This window comes from Notamacropus eugenii, chromosome 5 (assembly GCF_028372415.1).
Source record: "Notamacropus eugenii isolate mMacEug1 chromosome 5, mMacEug1.pri_v2, whole genome shotgun sequence".
NCBI lineage: Eukaryota > Metazoa > Chordata > Mammalia > Diprotodontia > Macropodidae > Notamacropus > Notamacropus eugenii.
The window spans coordinates 398,589,862-398,605,664 of NC_092876.1; positions in this window are offsets into that span (position 1 = coordinate 398,589,862).

The following is a 15,803-nucleotide window of genomic DNA, read 5'->3' on the forward strand; positions in this document are numbered from 1 at the left end:
CAAAGGACGAATACACATATCCTATGAGAAGAACAGTAAATAAGCCAGTATGGCTAAACCATAGAATTTGTGGAGGGAAATAAAGATAAGCAGACTGGAAAGGTAGGAAAAACCAGGCTATGAGGGGCTTTAGATGATAAACAAGGATTTTATATTTCATCCTAGAGGTAATAGGGAGCCACTGAAAACTACTGAGCAGAGGTAATGACATGGTCAGACGTACACTTTGGGAAAATCAAAGCACTGTTAGTCTATATTCTGTATTATCAGGTAGTATGTTCCATCTGTAGAACACAGAACTCAGGACACAGGTATGAGAGAAAGGAAATAGGTATTTTTTTAAAATATTAAATATTGAATATTTAGGTATTTGATTAAATTAGACACAGAAATATTAAGTATTAGGTATTGAATAGGTATTTTCATACCCATTTCTATACAAGGAAATTTAAATTATAGCGATAGTATCAAATTTATTAGAGGACAGCATTCATCTTAGAATGCAAGCTTCTATAATTATGACTTGTTGAGAAGGGGTGGGATTGCCCCTGGAGATTGTTGAGTAGTGGAGTCTAATATAGTAACACCTATGCTTTAGGAAAATTGCTTTCCTATGGAGAAGAATGTTAGGAGTGGAAAGAGAAAAGGTAGGAAGACCAATACAGAGTCTACTGCAGTGGTCCAGGAGAAAGGGGATATTGACCACAATTGTGGAAAGAAGAGGATATAGATGAGAGATAGTGGGAAAGTAGAAACAAAAAGATTTGGGCAACTCATTGGATATATGAGGTGAGAATGAGAATTCACAATGATGCCAAGGTAAAAAAATATGAGTTACTGAGAGGATGGTGGTGCCCTTAACAGGAAGAAGGAAGTGCAGAAGAGGGAAAAGTTTCCAGGGGCCAATGAAGTCTATTTCGTACGTATTGAGTCATAAAGTGCTTTACGTCTATCATCTCCTTTGAGACTCAATTCAATTCAAGAGGCATTACTACTATATGAAACATCCCTATTTCACCAATAAAGGATCTCAAGCTGAAACACAATGATTAAGTCTAAAATCACCTGGCCAGTGTCACATCAGGTGTTCTGATACTCATAGGGTAGCTGGCACCTAATCTAGCCTGGAACTGGCCATCCTCATCATTTCCTGGCCATCATCACATTGTGACAGTTGGATATATTTTCTTGAGATGATACAATCTTTGACTATTAGCTATTGTACATGGGAAAGAGGTTACAACATTGAGAGACTGTTGCTAGAGTTCACAGAATTTAGTACTAGAAGGTACATTAGAGTTCATTAAATCCAACTCCCTCATTTTTCATTTATGGGGAAACTAAAGCTCAGAAAGTTTAGGGACTTTTACATGGTTGCGTATCTAGTAAGTGCCTGATTTGAACTCAGGTCTCCCTGATTCTATTTATTCTACCATATTGCTGTGGGGAGGAAGAAAAGGATGGAGAAATGTTAAGGATTTCATTACTGGGCAATGAGTGCCTCAGATCCCTGCTAAGTGGCAATGGGTATCAACATCAATCAGGGAAACTCAAAGGATAAAAGGGGTTTTCGACCTGGCAGACCTGTCAGCAAATCTTTCCTGAGTGCCTACAATATGCCATAGTAGCATACCACGGAGAAAGAGACAACACAGAACACTTTGTGGTTGGTACATGACCAAGATGAATACAGGTGGTGAAGAGTAGGAGAGATTCAGAGCAAAAGGCAGCCTTCTTCTGTGCTCTATTGTTCCAGCCTAGAAGTCTAACCCAATATACCAAAGGCTAACAACATGGCAGAGTGGAAAAAGCAGTAAAGTGAGATTGAGATAGGAAGCCTGGGTTCAAATTCTACTTCCTTAATGATTAAACCCCGGTACCTGGCTAGATTAGGTGAAATGCCTACCTCTAAATTCCATGACTGCAAGATTCACCCCTCAATGCCTTGGAAAGCATGCCTGATTTAGAGTCAAAGTCTCAATAGAGTTCAAATCTCAATTCTGCTACTTGCCATGTGAACTAGTCTAAATCATTCATTGATCCATAAAATGAAGGAGTTATGCTACATGATCTCAGAGTCAATTTGTAGCTCGAAATTGATGGTCATAGGAGTTACAAGAAGAGACTACAGCAGATGTGGAACTGATCTTAGGTTGACAGTTCTCAAGGAATAACATGTTTGCTTGGTACTTTGTGCAAGTTTGTGCTTTGTTCCTAAGCACTTTTATAAACATTATCTTATTCGGTCATTACCAAAAAACCTTCAGAATAAGTAGAGAAGACCCTGAACACCAGGCAGATGGAAGAATTTCACCATAACAAACCAGAATCAGAGCTTCTATTTAGTTGTCACCTTGACATCCACACTAGTCTTGCTATGCCTTTCCATCTGAATTGCAGCTGAAACTTTGCATATGTACTGCCTCCTCCATTAGAATGGAAACTCCTTGAGAACAATTTCTGTCCTATTTTTCTATTTGTTTTCCCAGAGCCTAGCACAATGGTTTGCACATGGGAAATATATCATTTTTTTTTCATTCACTCTTTGATTCACTTCTGAATCTCATAAACTCTCAGGCAATCCCTGTAAGAAGTAATACAGAAGCACTAACTGTGGGAGACTGTGGTATAGGCTAGTCTCTTTTTTCCTTTAATGAGATCACAATAGAAATCTTTTACAGTAGAATAATTTAAAGGTGGTATAGTCTACAGGGTAAAGAGAACTGGGTTTGGAGTTAGAGAACTTGGGTTCAAATCATGCCTCTATCTCCAACTACCTGTGTGACCTTGGGCAAGTCACTTCACCCTCCTAAACCTTAGTTTCCCCATATGTAAAATATGATGGTTGTTTTAGGTGATGTCTAAGGCCCCTTCCAGTTCTAAATCTATGATCCTGTAGATGTTTTCCTCAAACCCCACCCCACCCCCACTCCCACTCCTCTCCACAACCATTTAAGGAAGGCAAATTAAATGACCAAGTGAACATTTTTAAAAGTCAGAGTCAATGTTTCACCACAGTGATTACAACCTGCCATTCTTACCTCAGTGGCATCTGCACTGTTTTTGCCTTGCTAGAAATTAATAACTTCCATTTCCACAGGGGCTCATTTTTCTGATGATAGATCATTTATGAAAGTCAGAAGAAACAACAAAGGCATTATTCTTTTTTTAAGAGAGGTGCAAAAGGAAGGAGAGAAAGGCAACAAGTTCAGCAACTATACAATGCTCAATCAATCCTACTTTCGCTCAAAATAGCAAGAAGGCTTCAGAAATCTAGCCTCACCAATCCCAACTTGCTCTGACAGAAAATGACAGAGTTTTTGGTATTCAAGTAACTCTCCAATTCCAATAAACCATGTTTAAGCTAGCAATCCAATTTGGGAGGCCTTCTTTTAATTAAAGATAATTCAGAATGACACCATGTCACTACCACTCTCTAACCCCCTCCCCCAACACACACAGTTAATGCTCACGCAAACAAACCCATGCACTCACATACACACACACTCACATTCCGATGATAGCCAGGCCAGGATGTTTTGCTCTTTTCAAGGCTCACATTTTTTAATAAACTTACATTGTCTCCAACATCATTTCCATTTATTTATTTGCTGCTGGTAAACTCCGTTATTCCCAGATAATATAAAGGACTTGTCACTCCAGTTGGATTCAATATATTTTCTTGGGATTTGATATTCTCTTTGTGAAATGATCCTTTTTTTTTAAAGCTACGTCTAAGTACATGTCAAGTCTGAGGGCACTGGGAGTTTAATAGCTTGGAGGAATTAATGGATGCACATCTGGAAAACAGAGTTTGTTGGAATCTGATAACTAAGATACTGTAACTATTCTGCCAAAAAGGAAAGATTCCTGCAAAGAATGTCATGTAAATAATATTAACAGATATCTAGCTTTCCCCAGAGCCCATCAGAATAACCTTTGTGTGTGTTGTAACCACCAGAAATAAGAGGACCAGGCTGCAGTTCAGCAGTCCTACTTAATTCATGTTGATGTCTAAGACAAAGGGGGAAAAGCTGATGGCTCTTTTCATTGTTTATTCTAAATAATAAGATAATGAGCTTTTTCTTGGATTGCTTTAAGGATCCTTAAGAGCCTGCTTTGGTCAATCTTTAAGCATTCAAGAAATATGCTGTATTGTCAGTATTGTCTTTGGAATCAAAGAACCTGGCTTAGAATACTGCCTCTATCATGAACTTGAGGTGTATGACCTTAACTCTGCCAGGCCTCACTTTCCTCATCTATAGAATGACAGGTTTGGACTAGATGACTTCTGAGGACCCTTCCAACTCTATATCTAATGTCTTAAGAAATGTACAGAGCATTATTCTTAATGCCCTAGAGATTACAAATGAAGTATGACTTTGAGCATCTTGAAATCCAGTCAGGCAAATAAGAGTAATAGGAGAAAAATCATGGACCCAGAAATGATCTGTCTACATTCCTCCAAATGTAACAGTGAAAACACATACAAAGAACTTAAAGAAGCTACGAATTGGTGGAGGGGAAGGAAAAGAGAATAAGCATTTGTATGGTACCTACTATGTGCACCCTGTGCTAAACACTTTACAAATCTTGCCTTGTTTGATCCCCACAAAAACCCCATGGGGTAGGTTGTGTTCATCCTTTGTTGCTGAAGAAGACCATGCCATCAGAGAAATGATGACATGACTTGCACTTGACTTTGTTTTGAGTGAGGGAGACCTGTGCAGGTCACCAGCCTCACTTCTCCTCCAGAGACCATGAGGTAGGTGGAAAGTGAGGCAAACAGAGATTAAGGGACTTGCCCAGGGTCACAAAGCTAGTAAGCATCTGAGTCAAATTTGAACTCAGGTCTTCCTAACTCCAGTGTCCTTATCCACTTCGACACCTAGCTGCCACCAAAGTAACTTAAAGTTATTTAGGAAAGCTTCCTGGCTCAAGTACTAAAGGCTGAATAGGACCTGGTTTGATGGGAGAGGGAGAGAAATGAGAATGGTATGAGCCCAGAGTAGGAAGAGGGATGGTAATGCTCCCAGTGCTGGTAATTCCTTGACTGAAAAAGAGAACATAGAGCAGATATAAGAGGAGATAAGAGTAGTTACCTCACAGTTATCTCTTCCATAATGACAAAAATGAGGATTTGTTCTGAGACAACTGAAAACAAAGTCATGCTCTAGCTTTGAAGGCTTCTCTGTTGTTTGAGCTTTCCAAAGTCAAAGATATTTCAGAAAGGGAGAAGAGGACATTTCTACTCACCAATATGACTATTCTTCAGTGGCTTTCCCCCATGCTGTGCGGAGAAAGATTTCTTTTGGGTTTGGAGAAAGTGAATTTCCCAGAGAGTAAATTCTTAAGACATTCTAATGGCTTAATGATGGACCAGTGTGATCCTGGAGAGTCACATGATAATGTGAGTCCAATATTCAGCTCTGAAGGTTGGAACTTCCTCCTTCACTTAGAGCCTACTTGACCATCCCAGAAATAGAGCTATGACAAATAACAACTGGTTAAATCAGCAACCAAGAAACATTCCCACTCACCCAAAGGTTTTAACTAGTTGAGGTAATGAAATAATTGTCAACATTTGTCTTATGTCCCCTCTTGAACTCATCCTTTGTCCTTCCAACAGAGATGTTCAACTTTCTTTGTTGACTTGGGCCTATGGCTATCCATAAAGAACATCATGTTCTTCTTTCATTCCCCAAGGCAAAAAAAAATTAAGCCTGAAATATGAATATTCTTTAATAGTGTTTTACAGGACACAGCTGGATGGCCTACTGCTGTGGTTTTATATTTTAATTTATGACGTAAAACAGAGAGTGTGTTTTGCATACTTGGCAGTAAAGTGGATACCATATTAAAATTTTAATAATAAATCATTGGAGGACAGGCCTATTTAAACCAAAGGCAAGAGAGAAAATATAGAATCTCACAAATTGGTGATTTGTTTTTATTTTGTTTACTTCCATAAAGAAAAAAATTCTGATAGCTCTTGAAACACGTAAACTATGTAGGTATGAAATTCATTTTAATAGACATCTATTACATCTTAGGGGCTAAAGATACAAAGACAAAAATGAAACATTTCCTACCTTCCAGGAGCTTATATTCTATTGGAAAGAAAAAAAACATACTCCAATGAATAAATATAAAATAGAAAATAAATATAAAATAATGGGGAAGGACAATAATGCCTTCATAGAGCAATTCATCTTGGCAAGGCAAGACAACAAGCCTTTATTAAGTGTTTACTGTGCTGCAAAAATAAAGATAATCCCTGCCTTCAAAGAACTTATGTCCTAATGGAGTAAGACAACACACAAAAGACAATTAAAAAGTGGGAGGGGTAAAGGAAGACAGGAATGAAGGTACCTAAGAAGAGACATGATATTCAAGTCCAGAAAACTAGAAATACAGCCAAGAAGGGAAGAAAGGCTAGATGGTCTGGACATCTCCCCAAAAGAGGCAACCTTGGCAGGAACTCACTAAAAGAAGATGAGCAGCAGGATATTCCAGTGGAAGAAGACAGTGGGATAGATGTATGTTCAGCAGTGAGAAGCCCCCAGGAACTGAGATAAGTTCTAGGATGAGACCACACCAGAGGCATGGTAATATAGTCAGGAAAATCAGAAGTGTAGTCAGGAGTGCAATGAATGCATCTCTACAATGCATTTTTGTATCTCTATAATGCATTCATGTAGCATGTATATTTGTGTTGTGCATTATGTTTGTGTCTTGTCTTCCGGCTCTAAGTTCCATTGGGCAATAGGTCCCATCTTATCTAAACTTAGCACCTAACTCAGTGCCTAAAATAGCACTCCTTACACTATAGGTGCTTAATAAATGTTGTAGTAAATTAAATTGAATCGAATAAAATAAAATTTATGGAAAAAATGGCTAATTTAATTCATAACAAAAGAGTTACATAGTTTGCTTTGGCCAAAGGAATGGGATCATGAACACAAGAGTGACTCTACTCCAAGTCCATTGATCAAATGAGAATATTTGAAAAAAGTGCTGAGAATAGTGCATGGCACGTAGTAGGTGCTGTGTTACTGATTATTCCCCATCTCCCTCTCCCTTTCCCACTACCAAAGTTTCTAGGCTATGAATTAAGGAAGTAATCATAGTCTCAGATGCAACCCAGTTCAAAAATCTTGATAGCTTAAAAAAAGTGACCAATATGTCTAAAATCTTATCCTTAATGAATAGACCATCAATAACCTATTTGGGCATATACCCAAAAGAGTTTGTGAAAGGCTTCCTACATGCACCAAAATATTCATAGCAGCGTCTTCTATGGAAGAAAAAATCTGGAAACTAAAGAGATGTCCATTCATTTGGGAATAGCTTAACAAAGTGATACATAAATGTACGTGAATCGCAAGATTTTAGAGAGGGATGACATAGAATGAAATAAGCAGACTGGGAAACATTGCAATATATACCTTGACTACCCCGATGTAAATATAAAGATCTGCAACCACAACAAAAATAAAACTAGATCCCAGGAAAGTATTAAAGACCGAGCTCGGTCCTAAAGAAGAAATGAGATTTACATATCTCCCTTCCTTGTAGAAGTGGAGGCTATGGGTGGGGAAACTTGCGTAGACTAAAATTCAGTTCATCTGTATCTCACACATAGTAAATGACTATTCACTAATAAAACTGTTGGGTTGCTTCCTTTTTATATTGCGAGACTTCTCTCTGAGTAGAGAAAGGAGAAGCAATATATTTAGAAAGTAATGCTGAAGAAACAAAGACAGCAATATTTTCAAAGAAAAATGTATGTAATAAGAAATGTTGCTTATTTTCAGATATACCCAACTATTTCCAGTCATGGAATCAGCAAATCTATTTATCCAGAAGGTATAGGTCTATAAGACAGTAATTCTCCAACCTGTGGGCTAGTACAAAATGCAAAGATTCAATGGGCTGGTGCCTGCATGAACTTTCCAATCAACAGACAAGAAAAAGGAAAGGTGAACAGCTATTTATTCTTGGTGACTAGTGTTTTACAGATCCACCAACCACAGCTTTAAAAGATAAGCAGACTGACTCCATAATGTAGGAAGGACTGATAATAACACATTTCTTAATTATACTTATATACTTTCTAAAACACATAGTAGAACAGTAACAGCAACATTGTGTGATGACCAACTTTGATAGACTCAGTACCTCTTAGCAATGCAATGATCTAAGAAAATTCCGAAAGACTACAGTTTGAAAACACTATCCACATCCAGAGAAAGAACTATGCAGTCTGAATGCAGAATGAAACATAATATTTTCTCTCTCTCTCTTTCTTTTGTTTTTTTCTTTCTCATGGTTATTCCCTTTGGTTCTGATTCTCCTTTACAACATGATTAATGTGGAAATATGTTTAATATGATTGTACGTGTATAACCTATGTCAGATTGCTTGCCATCTTGGGTAGGGGGAAGGGAAGGAGGGGGAAAAATTTAGAATTCAAAATCTTATAAAAGTGAATGTTAAGAAATACAAATAAATTAATTAATTATTAGTAGAAAGAACACTGACTCTGGAGTCAGAGGACCTGAGTTCAAATTTTACTACTTGTATGATCCATGACAGGTTATATAACTTCCCTTGGCCTCAATTTCCTTGCTTGTAAAATGACAGAGTTGGTTTAGGTACCTCCTGAGGTCACTTCCAGTTCTGTGATACTGGATGAGCTGTATATAATCCTGTGATCCCCTGATCTCTTTTGAAATACCTCTTAAGCACTGCAAGAGATCTATCATAGCTAAGTTAAAGAAATTGATCATGGACAGACCCTACAGCCTCTTCAAACAAACAAACATACATCACACCCAACAACAGCAACTACTCCTTTTTTTTTAAATGCCAAACACCCTCCTGCCAAGAATCCTCTCACCCCAGGTCAAATCTTGCCTCAGACATTTACTAGCTCAGTGGACAAATTTATGTTTTCCTAGCCTCATCTTCCTCATCTGTAAAAGGGAAACAATAATAATTCTAATGGTACCTATTTCACAGAGGATCAGTTAAGAAAAATATGTAAAAGTACTTTCCAAAGCTTACATCATTATTGTTCTTAATGAATAAATCATCAATGACCCAGCTGCTATTGATACATTTCCTAAGAAAGCATGCCATGGGAAGAGATATGGAAAGAGATATGGACAAGTCCAATAGTCAGGAGATTTAGCTGTTAGTCCCAGCTCCCAGCAGTTAATATGAGAAATAGTAGATAGGGACACAGGTCACCAGAAGTCATTAGGGTCAGGAAGGGGTTTCTGTAGAAGGTAGCACTGAGCTCTATCTTGCAAGAAAGGAGAGATTCTCTGAGGGGTAGATGAGGAATATAGTGAGTACTATAGATAGATAGAGAGAGACAGAGACAGATAGATGATAGATAGATAGGTAGGTAGATAGATAGATAGATAGATAGATAGATAGATAGATAGATAGATAGATAGATAGATAGATATTATACTGAATAGATGAGACAAGTACTGAGGCATGGGAATAGGATGGAATACTGTTCTGCTGAGAGAAGGCCAATTTGACTAGACTGTAGAAAGTTAAGAATGTCATTTTGTATGTATGTACATATGCATGTACATATGTGTGTATGTATGTTGTTCCAGTAGCAGTGTATGACTGTGAGAGTTGGATTATAAGGAACATTGAGCACCACAGAATTGACTTTTTTGAATTGTGGTTCTGAAAAAGACTTTTGAGAGTCTCTTGGACGGAAAAGAGGTAAAATCAGCCGATATTTAAAGAAATTAATTCAGGATATTCACTGGAAGGTCAAATACTGAATCTGAAGCTTAAATACTTTGGTCACATAATGAGAAGACAGGACTCATTGGAAGAGATGCTGATGTTGGTAAAGATTAAAGGCAAAAGGTAAAGGAGACAGCAGAGGATGAGATGGATAATATCGTGAAAACATAAAACATGAACTTGGACAGATTTCAAGAGACAGTGGAGGACAGAGAGAGTCAGACATGAATGACTGAACAACAAGGTGCATTTTGGAGGGAAGGGGGGAGGAAGGAAGGGGACAGTTAAGGCATCCATAAGGAGGGCTATAGGAGTTTTTTGCTGCACCTTCCAGTCCTCCAATCAAAGGGGCAGAAGCAACTGAGGGCACTGATGAATTAGGAGTACCAAAGTTGAAGCAATCTCCATGACAATGTTGTTCCTGGTGATGAGCTTGGCAGTGGGGAAATGGGAAGATGGTAGGGGAAAAGGAAGACATGGTAATATTGGTGATTTGATGATGTGATGATTCATTTGCCATCAGCTGCTCTTCTTAGCTTCAGCTTCTTCTTCTTCTTCATCATCATCATCATCATCATCATCATCATCATCATCATCATGTCCCTCTAGCACCACCTCTCTTTTCAGCTTCCTTTTCTGTATTGCTTTCTTTCATTTGATTATAAGCTCCCGACTGCCTTTCTTATTTATATCCCCAATATTTAGCACAGTCCTGCCACATATTAGGATCTTAATGAATATTTATAAAATTGTATCATATTGTCTGCTCATTCTATTATATGTATGTATCCACATGTAAATATCAATATATAACCAATACATGATAGAGGACAAGCTATAAAGAAAATGAAAAGCCAAATAATGGAGTTTATAGCGCATCCTAAATGAAACAAGGAGCCACTTAAATTTACTGAGTAAAAGTAATGTCGCAGTCAGTCAGATCTATGCTGGAAAAAAAATTTCTTTGGCGGCTATATGGAGAATGTTCTGGAATGGGGACAGAAGGGTTTACAAAAATGCTTCTTTCAACCCATAGGACTGACTTGAAGGAGGGTTTCTCCTTGCAATAGGTTTAAAAGGAATTCAGAGAGAGGCAGAAACAATAGCTCTATCATTATGAGGTGGACAAAGGGAGATCCAAGCAAATCAATCATTGTATTGGAATGTTGTACAAATTTTGCTTTAAAAATGGGTCCTTATGCTGAAATTTGGACAGGTTGTGGCTAAATCAATATTGTCATTGGACAGTTTTTAAGGGTGTATGTTCTATCTCTAATGAGATTTCTTTGCAAAAGAAATAAAAAGCACCACTTCACTCTCATCATTATTCTCATAATTATTCTGTTATTGCCTCAAAATCAGATCAGACTAGTGTTTGGGAGACTTGGGTGCTAGCCCCGGTGCTGATACTATATTTCAAGGTGACCTTAGATAAGTCATTTTATCACTGTACATTTAAAGTCCTTGCTGTGTAAAAGGAAGAAACTGGACTACATGAATAATAAGGCTCTTCCCTCTCTAACAGTTCATGATTCTATGAAATTATTCCCTAACAAAGTTGCTGAGTTTGCAGGAAATGACCCTTTGTTTGCCATTATGCAAACCGGACAACATACCGACATATGCTGAATGTAGTTCAACACATTTGGGAACAACGAACAATTCTAATTAGCACAAAGTAAAAGGGTAGCATAGACAAGCTGTCATGGCTTAAAACAACAACCCTATTCCTAAAAAGAAAAAAATAGAAAAAGCATAAAGCAAACTTTGGCGAATAGGTAAACATGACTCAGAGAGTGAATAAAATTTAAAACTGAAAGATGAAAATGATCTCCCTTAAAAAAGAATAAAGTAAAAGTGGACACTTTTCTCCTCAGTGAAATAAGACTTAATTCAGTGATGAAGGAAGGAAGAAAGGAAAAGAAGGAGGAAAGAGGGGGAGAGAAGGGAAGGAGAAAGGGAGGGAAGAAGAAAGGAAAGAAGGAAGGAAGGGAAGGAAGGAGAGATGAAAGGAAGGAAGAAGGGAGGGGAGGACAAAAGAGTAAGGAGGGAGAGAGGAAGGAAAGGAAAAAAGAAAGTTAGCATTTATTATGTGCATACTATGTGCCAGGCACTATGCCAAATGCTTTACAACTACTATATGATTTAATTCTCACAACAATCCTGGAAAGAAGGTCCTTTTATTATCCCCATTTTATAGTTGAAGAAATTGAGGCAGAGAGTGTTTAAGTGACTCTCTCAGAGTCACAGAGTTACAAATAGTGAGTTTGAACTCAGGTCTTCCTGACTTCAGGCTTATTATTCCATTGACTGAGCAACTCAGTTTAGAGGACTTACTTTATGGATTTGAGTCAGCATTGCCAGGTGTAGCTTTCTGATTTTCAAAATTGTTTTCTTTTGTGATATGTTGTAGTTGTAGTGCTGAACGCTACACCAGGAATTGTAGGTAGTAGACCTGAGTTCTAGATCTTCTGTTAATTAACTAAGTGACCTTGGGCAACTCAATTAGCCCATCTCAGCCTGTTTCCTTCTCTGGAAAATGAAAGTGTTGGACCAGATGACCTCTGTAAAGAACCCAGTACAATGCTATGGAAAAAATTTTTTCATAGAATTATATGTAATAGAAGATGTTCAGAAGTCCAAGTCATTAAGCAACCCTGACTTTCAATAGCCAAGAAGTCTTTAAAACTCCATCATAGTTAGCTTAACTTTATACAAAACTTTCTCCTTCTCAAAGTAATACTTGGGGAGTGTGCCTATGTGTCATTTTTTTTAAATTCAGAATTATAATAGATTTAGTTTTAAGAGTCTTATGACATCTCTGGAGATAAGAGAGGACACTTAAAACTACCAGGAGGAATATATGAACGGCTGTGAACCACTTCTTTAAATGGTCCTAAACTACAATGAACAATTATATAAAATGTCATCAATTATTGTCCTAATACATGTTTTTCCCATCCCATCAGTGAACAGTAACCACAGTTCTTTCCTTCCCTCATAGTCAGAGAAGCAATGTGCTGGATCCAGCTCAACCCCTCTCATTAGACATGATTGGTAATAAGCATTAAAATCTCAAAATTCCATAAACTATACATCAGATTTCAACTTACTGTTTTGTTGATTGACTTAGTGATAAAAAGAACATCAATAATGCAGATTAAACTTAAAAATGTGTCATGAGGATTTCATTTTTCCTTTAGTTAATTGTTAAAATCTAAGGATGCACCCCTGAGGCAGCAGCAACAAAAGAAAACAGCGTAATGACAAGAACCTTGTTGAAAGTCAAAAGAGAGCTGGGTTCCAGTTCTGATACTGACATGAGTTGTGTGGTCATGTGCAAATCTTCTAAACTCTCTGAGTCTCAGTTTCCTTATCTGTAAGATAGAAGGATGACACAAACTACATACTTCATAAGGTTGTTATGAAAGAATCATTTCACAAACTTCAAAGCATTATATGAATGTCAGTATTTATCATTGCTATTATTGTCTGAGACAGGAGGTTTTAGAAGTTTCTTAGATCCCTTTGTATCACAGACCTCCCACAATCATCTAAAGCTAAAATTCAGTAGTAGTTCTTTATTTTAGAGACAGAGAAACTGAAGTCCCTGGAGACTAAACGATGTGCCTAAAATCACTTAGACCTGTGGGGAAAGGATTAGAAAATATACTTCCTCCCACACCTAAACTTCTTACTAGCTCAAAAAAACATAAGCTCAAAAGAAAAAAAGAGTTCATCTTTCTATAGTTATATGTCAAATATGGTTACCACTTGAATCTCTCCAAAGTACACATTTTGTGGACAACTATAGTCACTGTAATCTGGCTTCTAGCTACCTCCTAGCCTGTTCCTAAGCCTCCCTTCCTCATTCCTGTTGTTTGGGCTCAGGGAATGAGAGTCAGTTATAAAATAAACCTCATCAAAATGTCATTAGGAAGCTAAATCTGAAAGGAAGGAGGAAAAAACTAGCCCTTTAAATACAAATAGAAATGATTTGGGGATTATCCACTATTTTGTATCATTGCACACCTGCTTCTCTCCATTAGCCTGGAAAACTAGGAGCAGACTGTCGAGAAGGCAAACCGTGCATGATGGGAAAAACAGACAAGGAAATTGTTCATTAGATGCCAGCACAATTCAAGCTTTGTGGGAAGGGTGTGGGCCTTTTATTCACTGTAGGTCAATTTTTTTGATCCAAAGCAATGGAAAATGAGATAGCTACTAACCCCCTTGCTATGTCTGGGAGCCTTTAAAAATGAACTTCCCGTGCCTTATACGTTACAGAGGAAACCAAAAATTAAATTGTCAGGAAAAACTTGTCTGTTTGGGTTCTTTCCTTTCTCATCTGTTTTTCATTATTTTATTTTCCCCATCATGGTGCTGCTGAGGTGTTTTTGTTGGTTGTTTCCCCCTTAGATATAGAAAAATGCTGATCTCGAGGAGCATGGGGTCCTAAATTTCTTTGTTAATACGTTACAATTTCATATGTTCTCCCGTGGACCACTTCCACAGATGCTTTATCAGGCATTCCTGTGTCGGGCAGCAGGTTGGAATAGGTGCCCTTTAGGGCAAAGTTAGTGTAGTGAAAAAAGCCCAGCATTTCATACCTGGGTTCCAGTCTTGGCCATATTACGCAGTACCTGGGCTGTGACACTGGAATCAGAAGAAATGGGTCAGAGGTGTGTTAGTATTTGCTTAACAAATGAAGCCCTGATTTGTAGTTTGCCAATTTCTGGAGGTGAAGATTTAACAATTGTGACCTGTCTAGGTTGGCTCCAATACTGGGTTCAAATTTCACCTCTCATTCTGTGTGACTTTGGAGAAGATTAAACTTCCCACAGCCTTGGTTTCTACATCTGTACAATGGGAGAGGAGGTGGGGTGAGGTCCTTTCCACTTCTAGATCTATGATCGGCAAACTGAAGGGACTGGACTAGAGCAGGAATGCATAACTTTTTTTGTTATAATGGACTCCTTTCCATGGTCTGGTGAAGCCTATGGATCCCTCCACAGAATATTGCTTTAAAATGCATAAAATAAAATACATAGAATTACAAAGAAAACCAATTAAACTAGGATACAATTATCAAAGTTTTTCAAATACAAATTAATAAACATGACATTAAGACCCTCGGTCCTTTCTGACTCTATCTCTAAATTTCATAAACAAATATAATTAAAATCAAGGTTAATGATTCATTTTTGCCTTCTGCTATCCCTACTCCTTTATCTCATCCACTTCTTGCCCACATTGAAATTGTCAACAGAACAGCCTCTCCATCACAGAATTCTATGTGGGTTTTGGCTTTGTCCTTCCCAGAAGATATGATCTCTCTTGGTAATTCCCTTCTATAAATCTGGAGAGAAGAGAATTTTCGTTCCCTCAGATTAAGAAAATTCTGCATTCTAGAAACTATTTTCTTTCTCTCCGATGGAAAACAATTCCCCTCTTCCCGAACTCCCCACTATTATTTTTACCATTTACAATACAAAATTCAGAAGGAAAATATCATAAGCAAAATTCATCATAAATAGAGGGGGGCAAGAAGGAATTTTTGTCTCGAAATCCACCAGAGAACATTTAACTGTGTGTCTGAAAAAGAAAACATGATAAGCAGATTCAATGCAAAACATTTAAAGCTGGTCTGCCTCCCCAAGCAAAACTAGTTTTTGAAACACTTAAGGGTGAGCAAGAGAGATCTGCCTTCTCTAGCCGTGGGTTTTAGACTTCATACCCATTAAGAAGAGTTTTCAAAGTACTCCTGGGGGCTCAATCCAGAGTCAACCAGCTAAGAAAAAGGTGAAGAGAGCTACCGCAGAAATGCACGACATAGTTGTATGTACCCCACTCGACATGCTGATATGGCATCTGATTTTTCTCACTGACAGATCAATAACATTACATGCAATAAACTGCACATGTCATTCACTGTAAATAATTTCCTTCTCCCAGAAAAGGAATTAAAAGGCCAGGTACAAAAATAAACATTTCCTATCACAAAGTCTTCACTTTTGACAGGC